At 45.3% G+C, this 13791-nt stretch overlaps 1 protein-coding gene across 1 annotated transcript in view; it reads left to right on the top strand.

Annotated features, from left to right (window-relative positions):
- The window catches only part of LOC146358384 (von Willebrand factor D and EGF domain-containing protein-like), a 431792-nt gene that overhangs the window by 416656 nt on the left and 1345 nt on the right, over window positions 1-13791 (top strand). The gene's annotated exons all lie outside the window — the stretch shown is intronic.

Below are 13791 nucleotides of genomic sequence, written 5' to 3'. Positions count from 1 at the left end.
TGTACTACCGATGGGAGCAGATGGTCGGGAAGGAAGGGGCGCAGCCGCCGTATCAGATGGAGTTGATACAGCGCTGTCCGGCTCACAGCTGACACCTGAGCCTCCATGGACAGCTGGGAGTCCAAAATGACCCCCAGGCTGCGGACCTGGTCTTTCAAGGGTAGCCATACCCCATTCAACACCAGGTCAACATCCCCCAGCCTCCTCTTGTCTCCCACCAAAAGTACCTCGGTCTTGTCAGGGTTCAGATTCAGCCTATTCCTCCCCATCCAGCCACTCACCATCTCCAGACATTTGGACAGGGATTCTACGGCCAACCTTGGTGAAGATTTAAACGAGAGGTAGAGCTGCGTGTCATCCGCATATTGATGACACTGCACCCCAAACCTCCTGATGATAGCCCCCAGCGGCTTCACATAGATGTTAAATAGCATCGGGGAGAGGATGCAACCCTGTGGCACCCCACAAGTAAGTGGCCACGGGTCCGAAACCTCCTCTCCCAGTGCTACCCTCTGGTACCTCCCAGAGAGGAAGGACCGGAACCACCGCAATACGGTGTCCCCAATGCCCAACCCCTCCAGGCAGTCCAGGAGGATACCATGGTCAACGGTATCGAAAGCCGCTGAGAGGTCGAGGAGAACAAGGAAGGAGCATTCACCCCTATCCAGAGCCCTCCTCATATCATCTACCAAAGCGACCAAGGCCATTTCTGTCCCATGCCCAGGCCTGAAGCCCAACTGAAATGGGTCTAGATAATCAGTTTCTTCCAAGTGTGCCTTCAACTGCACCACCACCACCCACTCAATCACCTTGCCCAAAACTGGCAGATTTGAGACTGGGCGAAAGTTGTTCAAAACTTGAGGATCCAAGGAGGGCTTCTTTAAGAGCGGTCTTATCACTGCCTCCTTGAGGGCTGATGGCATCACTCCCTCCTCAAGGGAGGCGTTCACCACTGCCTTGATTCCCTCACCCAGTCTCTCTCTGCAGCTCATAATGAGCCAAGATGGGCAAGGATCAAGTAAGCAGGTGGTCGGCCGTACTGATGAAAGCACCTTGTCCACTTCATCAGGAGGAAGAAGCTGGAACCGATCCCACAAAACCGGTTTGCCACAGGCCGCCTCTTGCTCACTAACTGTATCCACAGCGTGCAGAGTAACACACCTAATCCGATCAATTTTATCTGCAAAGTGCCTTGCCAAGGCCTCACAGGAGGCCTTAGAATGCTCCAGTGGTTCCGGAGCCACAGGACCGACCAGGCTCCGGACCACTTGGAACGGCCAGTTAGGGCTGGCCATGACTGCTGTCTGAAGTTTTGGACAGCTGCTGCCAGCCATTGTCGACAATATTGAGCTAGAAGGACCATGATTTGACTTGGTTTAAGGCAGCTTCCCATTGTTAGGATTTCCTTTGGAATTCTCCCAGCAAGTAGAGCTCACGTCCACCAGTTAGAACTGACCATCAAGTGATCTTTATTAATGGTGTAGAAACTCAGACAAGTCGGGCGTAAAGCAATATAACACTTTTATTCTAATCTCACACAACAAGTACAGCATGAGGTTAGTTCACTTCAACCATATACACACAACAAGAGGGGGGAAACAATAATAAGTTTATCAATATGCCCAGAGCTGTAAACCCAAACAGATGTCACCCAAACAGATTTATTGATATGGAGATGGCCATAGCCAAACACAGGCAAGAGGTCAGTGGTCACCGAAGAGTGGTACACACCAGTACTTCATACAATCTTGTTCCTTCTTTGAAGACCACAAACCCGGCTTTTTTTCCCATAGCTATTAGCCAAAGTCTAGCTGGCTTCATGGACTATCTGCTACCTTTTGCTCTTTTGCTCTTTTCTTTAATATATGCATTTTTTATTGGACTCCATTGCAAAGTTTGGTGAAGTGCAAATTATGAAGGATAACTGAGTTTTCATTTGCATAGTGGTTCTTAACTGCAAAGTTAGATAAGTTTGTGTTATAATGAGAACTTAACAAATGTGTCCCTCATCCTTAGTTGGCACCAGCTGCGTTCACAGTAATAGATAGCTCCAGCTGGAATCACAGGTCTCAGCATAATGGTCAAGGGCCACGCAGGCCACTACCATGGTCCTAGGAACAGTTGTTGTCTTATTTCAAAATGCTACCCTGCCCCCCCTCTCTTTAAGAGAAAAAGGAGTGCATGGGTTCTAAACCTTCTTTACCCATCCTGCACCTGCAGTTTACCTGCTCCCCAGGCTGGACTCACAATGTGCTTTTTTGAAGCTGTTCCTTTACCCATAATTGGGGCAGATGCACGCTTAAAGAAATGGGTCTACCACAATCATACCTACTAGACTGGCTGACATTCACATTAAACATAAGGTTCACTGTAGTCGCCATTCTGTTATAAAGGACTGGGCTTCTTTGGGGTGTAGCTTTAGATATCTCCAAGAGTTGTTTTTTGCTTTTATATGTAGAATTCTTGAGATGTATATCTCAAGATATACACACACAGATACACACACACACACACTTTGATTTTAATGTTATATTCCAAAAATATGTGTTGCAGAATTGTATGTATTTGAGTGATTTAATAGGTACTGTGACTGTATGTGCCTTTTAAAGGTTCCATGTGGCAGATGGGTTGTTTGACGTTGAACTATAAACTATAGATATAATCCTTTATTGGACCAGCAAAGCTGTCCTTGCTGGTGCCCAACTGAGCTGTCTCTTAACCCAAAATTGACAGGCTGTTGAAACCACACAGTATTCCATGCTTACAGCCAACACATGGAAGAAGCAGCAGGACCACAGCAACCACTCCCAGCCCTGTCATCTATGCACCTCTCCTTGACACATTGAGCAGAAAGTTGGGGGGGGGGTGTCTATGTGCTGCAGCTGTTTTCCATGCCAGTAGGAACCTGCTGGCATGGAGAATAAACATCTGTACGTACATTGTGGTCTCCCCCGCTGATGCTCCACTCAGTGCAAAAAGTCAATGCATGGAGGGTGTTTGTATGAACAACCCTTATCTGGGTCAAATATGTCATAACAAATGTGAGATCATGAAGATGCTGTAGAATCTATTTTTGTTGAAAAGTTAAGTTTAAGGTGAGATTGATACATAGGACAATCCTATGCATCTTAGTCAGTCCTGCTGTGTTCACTGCCTCTTACCCCATAGTGAATTAAGTTCAAAGTTTATCCTTAATTTAAGTCCATCCTTCCACAATCTGGTACCCTCCAGATGTTTTGGACTACAATGCCCAGAATTCCTGACCATTGGCCATGCTGGCTGGGGCTAATGGGAGTTGAAGTCAAAAATATCTGGGGGGTATCAGGCTGAGAAAGGCTTCCCTAGTCTATCATCAGCTGAACATGTAATAAGTTAGATATGTTTTCTTTTTCTTTTTATGCTGCCTGTCTATTGATGCTAACCTTTGCCTGTTCTTGTACATAAAGTCTCATTATTCTGCTGCATCTCAATGTATATATTCATGTGACATTGTGAGCTTGCTTTAAAATCTATGCCCCTTCCTAACTACTTTGGTCAGAATCTTTGGTGACAGCTGGGAGAACTGCTAACACTGAAAAGAACTAGATAAATATCCCTACTCTAATTTCTGTTTCTCTTCAAAGGGATCATATGAAGAATGACAAATTTTGAAATTCTAATCAGCCACATATCCTAACCACAGACAGATTTGACATAGACCCAACCTGTCTTAAAACAGCCTACTATAGGTGTGGTGGAAAAGGTCATAAAAAGTTGTCTTATACCAGGTCAGATGATTTGTCCATCAAGCCCAGTATTGTCTACCCTGGCTGGCAGCAGCCTTTCCCATCACCTGCTACCTGATCCTTTTAACTGGAGAAGCCAAGGATCCAACCTGAGACCTTGTGCATACAAAGCAGGTGGTCTGAGCTATGGCCCATTCCCAAAGGTCAATGCATTCTGAGGCTAAAATTATCCATATTTATGGATGTTTTAGTTCCAGACAGAGCCAAGTTTAGAATATCAACCAAATTGCTTTGATACTAACCTGAGTTAGTAATGTCAGAGGCTGGTAGCAGTTATTGAAGAGTGAATATTGTTAATATAACCCACTTGAATAAAAGGTCACAGCATGTGATAAGCCTAATAAAAGCAAGGTTGCTGTGTTTCACAGTGGAACAGGCTTTCTTATATTCCCCAAGTCAACCCTCCACAGGGCCATCTTTCTGAATATCCAGATGGAACCCATGAAGAATCATGCCAAATTATGAAATTCTCAAAAGGGACACTCAGACACATCTTCTGCTCATAGACATAAATTGGATATATGTGAGATGCAGAGAGCCTTCCCAGAAATATTCTGCTGTGGATGCTAATCAAAACTTTTGTGGAAAAGGTTAACATATTCCGAACTTTAAACTTGAATATTTCCAAAAAAAATTAGTCCAGCTATATCCCCGACTTTCACTGTCCCACCTTACTCCTTGGCTACTGTAGTACCAACTAAAGCTTCCTAAATTCAAACTGATTCCAGAGATGGCCCATACCTCGGGAATCAGCTTCCATCAGGAATCATCAGGCCCCTTCTTTGCAGGTCTTCAGGAAGGCTCTCAAGACGCACCTGTTTTCGCTGGCCTTTCCATAGTCTGTGGACTGCATGTTGGCATTGTCTGCTTTTGTACTGTTTAAATAGTATTTTATTGACTATTTATTGCTTTCTATTTGTTTTTGCTTATTTTTGTATCACTTTTATCTTGTATGTCACCTTGTGAGGGTTGTACCCTTAAAGGTGGCCTAAAACAATTTTAAATAAATAAATAAAATTTAAAGTTTTCATTGCTTCCAGCTTCACCTAGGCTCCTATCAACCCCATTAATAAGACATTAAGGGCACAATCCTATTCAGATAGGCGGCCACCTCCAAATTCAGAGGCAACCGCTTATCCAATGCAGGGCAGGAGAAGCACGAAGGGGATTGTTCCCTCTGTGCTTCTCCTTCCCTGCATTTTTGGCTAGACAGCTGATTGCAGCTGTCTAGCTGTGGGAGGATGGAGCGGGGAAGGAGGCTGCTGTATGACACATAGGATATGTCATACAGGCAGTTACAATCTCCCCGCCCTGGAATGCCCCCAGCCACGCCCCTTCCCAGCCTCTCCACGCTCCTAGTGTGAGTGCAGAGGACGGGGCTGTTCTGCACTGCCTCCAAAGCAGTGCCAATGTGGGGGGAGGTTGGTTCTCCAGGAACTGACCTTGGAGTGCTGGCTCTGAGGTCAGTTCCCAGAAAACCAGATATCCTATGGCCATCTAGCCGCTGTCTAGTGGCCATAGGATTGCTGTCTCCAGCTGCAATCCTGTGCAAATTTATCTGGGATTAAGTCCCATTGAACTCAGTGGGGCTTACATCTGAGTAGACATGCATAGGATTGCACTGTAAATTGTTCCTTTTTTCCCAAAGTGGCTGAGAGGTGGGGGAGAGTCTATAGAATTCAGGACTATAGCTCACCTTGCAACTCCTAGCCTTATTCTTTCAGTATAACACAATGTACCAAGAAAAAATGGTCATGTGCATGAAGAGGTGAACAATCATTTGCTTGATCAGTTAATTCGACCTCCTCCTTCCTTTATCCAAAACATGCATATCTTGGAGGTTCTGCTAAAGCACTTTGAAGGTTTCTGTCTGACAAAGCACTAGCAGCGCCAAAATAATGATCTCTTCCTTGATCTAAAAATGCCACTGCTTCATTGCATGATACTAAAATTGATGATAGTTGTTTGCCCAAATGAGTATACAACACATAAAGGCGAGTGGCACTGGGGTGTTTATTGTGGCCTTGATGTCTGAGGGTACTTAGCACTACTTATTTGCTGTAAGCTTGGCTAAGATGTGTTAATGGCACAGTGCTGCCAGGCAGTCTCATCATCATTAATACCATTTACAAGAGTATGCATGGCTTCCTTTCTCTTTATTTCTAATTTTTAGAAACATGAATTCTTGGTACAAATGAATAAGCAGGAAAAGGCAAATAAACTCAATTTTACTAAGTCATTAGGCAGTCTGAGGTTTCAAAGATAAACCAGCTATGAAAACATATTATAGCTGCTGCAACTTAAGAGGGGGGAAATATGCTACGACTCGTCCTCCAACCACAGTGGGTAAAGCTGTAACAATTATGAAAAAGCCCTTTAAGGTAATAAATGGATTTTCCATAAGCTGTCATATCTTCTTGGCTGCTATATTAATTTTTCTCTTGACTGTGGTCACTAACGTTACCAATAGCATCGTTTCAGCATTCTTATGAAACAAGCTAAGTGATATTACATGCAGCCCAATATTTCATGTTAATAACCATTTATTTTTGAGAGATCAGGCTCTCAAAACTCCGCTGAAGTAAGCTGTCTCTTGTGAAATACTCTTCTAAGTGTGATGCATTATTCTGTTTGGCCTTCTCTGCAGAGATTTGAATAATATGACTACATCCAGTAACAAAAATGACTCTGTGCCCAAAAGCTCTTCTTCAAAAATAATTCATTCTCCTAAATATCCACCCTTGATTTTTTAAAAAATGAAAATTGTGTTTAAGATTTAAATCATCTTGGCTTGTTTGTTGTCTCAGTAAGGCTGGAGCACTGAGGAGAGATGTATTTTTCAAAGTTAGCTAAGATTGTAATGCTGCAACTATTAACCAGGAAACTTATTTTTTCTGGGATCTGCCTGCCTATTTCATTCAAGCATCTTTCTTCGTATACATATTAAAAGCGATTTCCAGGAACAACCAGGAGGCTCCTGATATGTGTCTTTCTCTGCCAGCTGTGAGGATGTAACTTCTGTTATCCTCTGAGGTTAAATGAGTATTAGTGTTAAAAATGCAAATTGCATCAGCTGGTAGGACTGATAATGAGCAAGGATCAGATTCAGAACAGATATGGAAAGAGAATTTCACTCTTTCCTCTCCTGCTGCAGTCCTGAAGAAATCCCTCCTCTCTGAAACTAGTATTTGCCTTGGGAGAAAGTACCCCTTCAGAAGAGGGGCTTTCTCAGCAGTACAGCAAAGGAGGAAAGGGTTGAATTACTTTTCCCTCCCTGCCCTGATCCTTCTAATTAGCAGGTGATGCTGTTGGGAGAGGTGGTTAGGAGATTCCAAGCACCCATCTCTATTGCCCTGTGACTTCTGAGTCAGGTGCAGCTGTCTAGGTCCTAGATCAGTGTTTGAAGCAGTGGTGGGCTGGATAAGGACCAATACACTGAGGATGAATCCTGACAAAAAGGGTATCTGGGTAGGTGGTTCCCATATCCAGGAATTAGGCAGGTTACCTGTTCCAGATGATGTCATACTCCCCCTGAATATATCCCCATACCTTGGGGATATTCCTTGAACTACCTCTGTCACTAGAGGTCCAGGTGGAGTCAGTGAGCAGCAGCAGTGCCTTTTACCAGCTTCCATTGGCATGCCAGCTACGGCTGTTTCTCGATAGGGGTAGTCTAATAATAATGATCCTTGCATGAGTAGCCTCAAGCTTAGCTTATTGCAGTGCACTCTATTTTTATTTATCTATTTATTACATTTCTATACCACCCAATAGCCAAAGGTCTCTGGGCAGTTCTCTAGGGCTTCCCTTGAGATTGAGCCAGAAATTGCAGCTAGTGCAAAACTCAGCATCTACATTGCTGAGTGGGGCCGCCTACCACGAGTATGTTTCACAGAATCATAGAATCATAGAATAGTAGGGTTGGAAGGGGCCTACAAGGCCATCGAGTCCAACCCCCTGCTCAATGCAGGAATCCAAGACAGAGCATCCCTGACAGATGGCTGTCCAGCCTCGTCTTGAACGCCTCCAGTGTGGGAGAGCCCACCACCTCCCCAGGTAATTGGTTCCATTGTCGTATTGCTCTAACAGTCAGGAAATTTTTCCTGATGTTCAGCCAGAATCTGGCTTCCTGTAACTTGAGCCCATTCTTCCGTGTCCTGCACTCTGGGATGATCAAGAAGAGATCCCGGCCCTCTTCTCTGTGACAACCTTTCAAGTACTTGAAGAGCGCTATCATATCTCCCCTCAGTCTTCTCTTCTCAAGGCTAAACATGCCCAGTTCTTTCAGTCTCTCTTCATAGGGCTTTGTTTCCAGTCCCCTGATCATCTTTGTTGCCCTCATCTGAACCCTCTCCAGCTTGTCTGCATCCTTCTTAAAGTGTGGTGCCCAGAACTGGACAAAGTACTCCAGATGAGGCCTAACCAGTGCTGAGTAGAGGGGAACTAGTACTTCCCGGGATTTGGAAGCTATGCTTCTATGAATGCAGCCCAAAATAGCATTTGCCTTTTTTGCAGCCACATCACATTGTTGGTCATATTCAGCTTGTGATGGACAACAATTCCAAGATCTTTCTCGCTTGTGGTGTTGTTAAGCCACGTATCCCCCATCTTGTAACTGTGCATTTGGTTTCTTTTTCCTAGGTGCAGAACTTGGCATTTATCCCTATTAAATGTCATTCTGTTGTTTTCTGCCCAGCGCTCCAGTCTATCCAGATCACTTTGAATTTTGTTTCTGTCTACCAAAGTATTAGCTATCCTGCCCAATTTTGTGTCATCTGCAAATTTGATCAGCATTCCCTGCACCTCCTCATCCAAGTCATTAATACAAATGTTGAAGAGCACTGGGCCCAGGACTGACCCCTGCAGTACCCCGCTCGTTAACTCTCCCCAGTTTAAGAAGGTCCCATTGATAAGCACTCTTTGAGTCCGATTCTGTAGCCAACTGTGGATCCACCGGATTGTTGTTTCATCTAGCCCACTTGGAGCTCGTTTGCTCATCAGGAGATCATGGGGCACTTTGTCGAAAGCTTTGCTGAAGTTGAGGTATATGATGTCTACAGCATTCCCACGGTCCACAAGGGAGGTTACTTGATCAAAAAATGAGATCAGATTTGTCTGGCAGGACTTGTTTCTGACAAATCCATGTTGGCTTCGAGTAATCACGGCATCGTTTTCAAGGTGCTTCCAGATGGATTGCTTTATCATCTGCTCCAGAATTTTCCCTGGGATTGATGTCAGACTGACTGGTCTTTAGTTCCCAGGTTCCTCCTTTTTACCCTTTTTGAAGATAGGGACAACATTAGCCCTCCAGTCATCTGGCACTTCCACCGTCCTCCATGATTTCTCAAAGAGAATAGACAGTGGTTCTGAGAGTTCTTCTGCCAGTTCCTTTATTACTCTAGGATGCTGTTCATCTGGCCCTGGAGATTTGAACTCATTCAAAGTAATGAGGTGTTCCTTGACCATATGCCTATTGATCTCAAGCTGCACTCCTGCCCCTTCAGCCTGTACTTTGCCTTTGTCAGGGGGGTTATAGACCCTCTTTTGGGAGTAGACTGAGCCAAAATAGGAATTGAGCACCTCTGCCTTTTCTTTGTCATCTGTTATCGTTTTGCCATCCTTATTGAATAGCTGAACAACCATTTCTTTCCTCTGCCTTTTACTATGCACATAACTGAAGAAAGCCTTTTTGTTGTTTTTAGCATCCCTCGCTAACCTCAGCTCGTTCTCAGCTTTATCCCTCCTGATGCCATCCCTGCAATTCTGTGCTACCTGCCTGTACTCTTCCTTTGTTACTTGGCCTTCTTTCCACTTCCTATATGTGTCCTTTTTTGTTTTTAGGACATCCCTAAGCTTTTTGTGAAGCCACATTGGCTTCTTCTGTTGTCTTCCACCTTTTCTTCTTGTTGGAATTGTTTGTGATTGTGCCTTGAGAATTTCCTTTTTTTAAAGCTCCCACCCATCTTGGACTCCTTTTCTTGTTAGAGTCATTTGCCATGGGACCTTGCTGATCATTGTTCTGAGTTTATTAAAATCAGCTTTCCTAAAATCCAGGGTACGCGTTTGACTACACTCGGCTTTTGCTTCCCTTAGAACCAAGAACTCAAGTGCAACATGGTCACTTTCCCCCAGAGTTCCTGTAACTGCTACTTATCCACTAAGTCATCTCTGTTGGTTAGGATCAAGTCAAGGATAGCCGATCCTCTAGTTCCTTCCTCTACTTTCTGTAGGAGGAAGTTATCCGCCACACAAGTCAGGAATTTCCTGGAGGGGCCATGTTTTGCAGAATTTGTCTCCCAACAAATATCAGGGAAATTGAAGTCTCCCATTACTACTACATTATGCTTCCTTAAAACATTGGCTATTTGCTTTTCAAAAGTTTCATCCTTATCTTCTCCTTGGTTGGGTGGCTGGTAGTAGACTCTGACCACCATGTTCCTTTTATTCTTTGCTCCATTTATTTTGGTCCAGATGCTCTCGATGGGGCTACCAAGCTCCTCCTCCTGTATTTCTGTGCAGAGGTATGTATTTTTCACATACAGTGCAACCCCACCTCCCTTTCTGTTCCTCCTGTTCTTTTTGAACAAGTTATATCCTTCAATTGCTGTATTCCAGTCATGAGAGTCATCCCACCAAGTCTCAGTTATACCAATCAAGTCATAATTTCCCTCCTGTATTAAGAGTTCAAGTTGGTTCTGTTTGTTTCCCATACTCTGGGCATTAGTATATAGACATCGAAGACCATGTGCTTCATAGTCTGGCTTTCTTCCTACATGTGTCTGAAGACTATTATTGGGTGCTATCAGAGCTGTTCTCTCCGTTGCGGTGCATGTGCCTAGGTCCATTGTTACCGCCGACTTTACATCTCCCTTCCCCATAGGATTCAGTTTAAAGCCCTCCTGATGAAGTTCTTCATGCTGTGGCCAAACACATTCTTCCCATCCTTTGTGAGGTGCAACCCGTCCCTTGCCAACAGCCCATCTTCCAGGAAGTATAGCCTGTGGTCCCAGAATCCAAATCTTTCTCGTCGGCACCACCTTCATAGCCAGTCATTCACCTGGAGTATTTTTCATTCCCTTTCTATCCCTCTTCTAACTACTGGAAGGATGGATGAGAAAACTATCTGGGCCCCAAAGTTCTTGAGTTTCCTTCCCAAAGCTTCAAAGTCTGACGTGATTTCTTCGTAGCTCCGCTTGGCGGTATCATTTGTTCCCACATGGATGAGAAGAAAGGGATACCTGTCAGTGGGCTTTATGAGTGCAGGCAACCTTTCAGTCACATCTCTAATTCGTCCTCCTGGAAGACAACATACCTGGCGAGTCCACGGGTCTTCGTGACATACTTGGGTCTCAATCCCATGCAGCAAGGAGTCTCCCACTGCTACCACTCTTCTCTTCTTGTTGTTGTAGGCCTGGGTTTCATCGCCTCTGTTTGACTGACCTTCAGCCTCTTGCTCACTCTCATGTAGGTTCCCCTGTGATTTTTCCTCTGCAGGCTGTCCTCCAGTCTCATCTGCAAGTACCTGGAATCGGTTCCACAGCTCCACTGCTTCCACTGGTGCAGAGTGACGTCTAGTTCTTCTTCTCCTTTGTTGTTGTTGTTGTTCAGTTGTTCAGTCGTGTCTGACTCTTTGTGACCCCATGGACCATATATACGTTCCATGGGGTTTTCTTGGCAAGAATACTGGAGTGGGTTGCCATTTCTTTCTCCAGTGGACCACATTTTGTCAGAACTCTCTGCCATGACCTGTCTGTCTTGGGTGGCCCTGCACGGCATAGCTTATGGCTTCACTGAGTTACGCAAGCCCCTTCGCCACAACAAGGCAGTGATCCATAAAGGGGCTTCTTCTCCTTACTGTCACCCTTTTCCAAGGAGTATCCTCTACTCCATTTTTCTTCACCTCAGCATTTCCCACTGCCTCATCTTGCTGTTGCTCTTCAAGCTTCTGGTCTTCCCTTTGCTGCTGTAGTTCCCCCATTCTGTCCAAGAACTCTTCATGTTCTCTTATTCCCCAGAGGGTCGACTTTTTCTTCCAGCACTTTTGCTGGAAGGTACTTTTTCTTCCAGCAGCGTGATCAACTTGCACTTGTTGCAGGTTGTTCTCAGGCAAGAAAACAAACATTGCACACACCTTGCAGGTCACCACCACTGGAGAGTCAGTCTTGTCCTTCCATTGCCTCTTTTCCCTTTTTGTGTCTAGCTTTGTGAGTCTTCTAGACTAGCCTGTGCCTGTTCCTCTACTCAGTAGACATTAAAAGCAGAGTCCCACTTGTGTGAAAGTGTGTGTTACAAGACAAATAAATGGAAAAAAGTTTATTTATTTATTTATTTATTTATTGCATTTATACCCCGCCTTTCTCCCTCTCGCAAGGAACTCAAGGCGGCTTACATTATCCTCCTCCTCACCGTTGTATCCTCACAACAACAACCCTGTGAGGTAGGTTGGGCTGAGAGTCTGTGACTGGCCCAAAGTCACCCAGTGAGCTTCCATGGCCAAGTGGGGACTAGAACCCGGATCTCCCGGCTCCCAGTCCGTCACTCTCACCACTACACTACACTGGCTCTCCAGTTAGTTAAAAAATAAAATAAAAAAAATGTTAGGGGCCTCCCCCTTGACCTCCCCTGCTGAACTCCCCTGGCCAACTCCTGTTTGCTCCCCCTGCACACTCGCTCTGGTCGCTCGCTCTCTGGGAGCTTGCTTGCTTCTGTAGTCCCTGGACCAGCTGGAGCAGCTTGCTCTGCTCTGCTCTGCTCTGCTCAGCTGGGAGGCGGGAAACAGACTGAAGCTTCCCGCCCACTCAGCTGCTGGGAGTACTCAGGCCACACACACCCAATTCAGTTGGAGCTCTCAGAAGCACCTGGTGAGCTCACAGCCAATCAGAAGGATAAAGGGCAGCCCCCTGGGCTTCCTGCAGCCCACTTACCTCTTGGCCTCTGTCTCCTTTGTCTCCTTTGTCTCTTCAACCACTGCAACTCCCCTGGCCAACTCCTGTTTGCTCCCCCTGGTCGCTCGCTCTGGTCGCTCGCTCTCTGGGAGCTTGCTTGCTTCTATAGTCCCTGGACCAGCTGGAGCAGCTAGCTCTGCTCTGCTCTGCTCTGCTCTGCTCTGCTCAGCCGGGAGGTGGGAAACAGACACTGTTTCACTGAGCAAAAGTTTCACTTTTGCTCAGAGAACTACAGTGGCTTGGCTTAGGAGCAAATTACTTGAGGGAGCACCACCTCCCATATCCAACTGCCCATTCATTGAGATCTACAGGTCAGAGCCTCCTGGTTGTTCTATTGCCTGCAAATTTACATCTGATGACAACCTTGGAATTTCCATATCTTTGGAATTCTGCCCCCCGTCTATCCCCCCTCCCCTGCAGTATGATAGGTGCCAACCCTGATGGTGCTTTAGTGCCTGTTGAAGACGTAGTTGTTTAATCAAGCATTTGGTAGGTTGCTTCTGTAAATCTGGTACTAAAAGGGTTAAATAATTTTGCTAACAAAAGACTGAAGATGGCTAATATGATCTGGAATGGTTGAATGACCCAAATGAGGGTTTGGGGAGATCTACAAGAACACCCGCTAAAAGACCCCAGACTCATATTTAAGAAGGCTTCATACTTATGCTCCAGACCCCTGACCTTGGAAATTTGGAAGCTTTGATTCTATACTAATTGATGTTACGGCATTGCCATACCTCTAACTACCACTTTTCAGGCCTGGTTTTGAAGAAGGGGGGGGGGGAATGCCGCTGCCTTTGCAAGCGGCTTTGCCAAAGCAAGCTCAAGGTCACAAAGGCAGACAAGCTGATATGAGTGTATGAGCAAAAGAACATAAGATCTGAGCATGCTCAGACTCCCGCTAGGAGGAGGGAAATCACTGATGGACATCTCGTGTTGTACACATGCTGATAGGAAATGCTGACGCTCACTGCCTATTGGTTAAGTCCGAACATGGTTAAGTCCGAACATTGGTTAAGTCCGAACATATGTCCGAACATGGCCGTGAGCTCAAGGAGGAT

This window comes from Heloderma suspectum, chromosome 1 (assembly GCF_057233095.1).
Source record: "Heloderma suspectum isolate Gila_16-S chromosome 1, 16-S_ref, whole genome shotgun sequence".
NCBI lineage: Eukaryota > Metazoa > Chordata > Lepidosauria > Squamata > Helodermatidae > Heloderma > Heloderma suspectum.
Note: the sequence above shows the minus strand (reverse complement) of the source record. Positions and strands in the feature narration are given on the sequence as shown.